Genomic DNA, 2,269 nt, shown 5'->3' on the forward strand with positions numbered 1-2,269 from the left:
TCCATCCACAGCGACTGATGGACAAGACTCTGTCCAGGACTCTATATTTAATGTTCCAGTCCTTCCACAGCGACTGATGGACAAGACTCTGTCCAGGACTCTATATTTAATGTTCCAGTCCTTCCACAGCGAATGATGGACAAGACTCTGTCCAGGACTCTATATATAGGCCATATATCATTCATTTAGAATTCTGCGTTAAAGCAAAACCCCTAAGTTTATCTTGCTAGTTATCTAAGTACGTTATTTAATTAATAAGGTGACGGGGCATCATATTGTGTAAGCTTTCTGTCGTGTTTGAGAAGTCAAAGCCATTTGGATGAGTTATCTGTACAGCTGCCACTAGTATCTTTAGATTTCCTTGCGTTTTTTTCCTCCTCTCTGTTCTAAGCCCTTCTGCTCCTCCCCCCATCTTCTCAGAGCAGGCGGGCCCGTTACACATGCTGCTTCAGGGCCAATAATGTTCTTCCTTCAGACAAGCATGCATCAAAACATTGTTCATTTGGACAATGCCTCTCGTTCACGTTCACTTGCAAAATGTCCAAACTCACCAGAAAAAAAACCTATTCTGTAGCTCCTATTTATATAAAGTAGAACTTTATGAGCTGGATTGCCCGTCTTTACAATTTGTTTTATTTTTGTTTGCGCTCGTTAGCATATTTAGCTAGCAGCCTCCATGGAAATTCCGTATTACTTGTGCTAAATGTGTTAGCATTCTGGTAAAAGACGCTCAATGGTGTTTTTTCGCACCCCCTTGCATACACGCCAGTAAAACCGTAAATCGCGGGAAGAGAGAAGGACGGTTTGACGGGATGAGAATCGGGACACCGCCCAACCCAATGTATTACTATTAATTTTTTATTTAACCTTTATTTAACTAGGCAAGTCAGTTAAGAACAAAATCTTATTTACAACGACGACCTATCCTGGCCAAACCGAACGATGCTGGGCCAATTGTTGTGATACAGCCTGGAATCGAACTACAGTCTGTAGTGACACCTCTGAGATGCAGTGCCTTAGACCCGCTGTGCCACTTGGGAGCCCCCAAATGAATAGCCAAGTGAGTACAGGAAACAGTTTAATAGAAGAAACAACAGGGTCGTTCCATATGAATGAAGGGATTGTTTAACTGCACCCCTTTAGATTTGAATGGAACCTTCCAACCGTTTGTCCCCCTGGTAGAAGAGGTCAGGAAGTTYTTTGTTTGACCTGAATGCCAAAATATTCAGGAGATCGAGGTGCTCAGTTGCCCCATTTTGCATACACAACCCCACCCGTGAGACATCCATGTCTTCATCACTGAACAATATAAAAGGTTGAGTTTGACATCATGGTATGTGTAGAACCTCTGTAGTTTTAAAGGGGCCGGCATTCTACTCTTTGGTTCAATAACTGCAGACAGAGTTTGTGCCCCTGTTTTTAAGATCGTACTTACTTGTGTCAATCAGATCTTCAGTCTCAATCTCCTCCTTCTCCACTCCCAAGACATCTTCCTCTTTTATTGAGATATCCTCCTCTTCCACTCTAAAAGGTTCTTGTTCTTCTTTCACTATAACATATTCTTCTTTCAATGTGGCCACGTGTGTATTTTAGGTCGGGGGATGCGTGTGACGTATAAACAGTGGCACGGACGGGTACGCTTCTTTGTTCAAAACAAGCTGGTAAGGTGGACTTGGCAACTTGCTAAACATAGTCGAATTCGAGACACGTTCTGTGTATATTAGACCTGTTTTTCTTTAAACACACGCGCATTTCTACGTGTTAACCTGTTTTTATTCCACATAGTTAGCTAGCTATTTTAGCTAATGCTAAACAGCTAATGCTATCTAGCTAGCTAACATCCCGACCATTGAGCTCACTAGCTAAACGTTACTCCCACCTTCTAAAGAAGAGGAGGGCTGCTTGCGGAGAAAGAAGCTGTCCGTGAAAGAGAGAAGGAAGAGGAAGCTGTTACGTTGTTTTGTCGGGTAGGTGCTTGCTAAGTTAGCATTAGCAACTAACCTAAGGTTAATTCTATCTACCTGGGTTAAACGTCCCGACCATGAGCTCACTAAGCTACTCCCCCACTTTAAAGAAGAGAGTCTACTGTCGGAGAAAGAAGCTCTGGAGCTGAAACAATCATCGTAAAGAGAAGAGGAGGATATTAGAGTGAAAGGAGCGGCAAGGTAAGAAGAAGATGCAGAAGTTTGAGTGAAGAAGAGAAGGAGGATGCTGTCACAGTGAAAGAAGAGAAGATTTCAACAATAATAAAGGAGGAAAGGAGGCTATT

The 2,269-nt window shown here is 42.6% G+C and overlaps 1 pseudogene; it reads right to left on the reverse strand.

Moving 5' to 3' along the window:
• Nucleotides 1–1,564, reverse strand: part of LOC112069466 (zinc finger protein 501-like) — a 16,901-nt pseudogene extending 15,337 nt beyond the window's left edge.
• Nucleotides 1,565–2,269: the final 705 nt, after the last annotated feature.

This window comes from Salvelinus sp. IW2-2015, unplaced genomic scaffold, assembly GCF_002910315.2.
Source record: "Salvelinus sp. IW2-2015 unplaced genomic scaffold, ASM291031v2 Un_scaffold1019, whole genome shotgun sequence".
Classification (NCBI taxonomy): Eukaryota; Metazoa; Chordata; class Actinopteri; order Salmoniformes; family Salmonidae; genus Salvelinus; species Salvelinus sp. IW2-2015.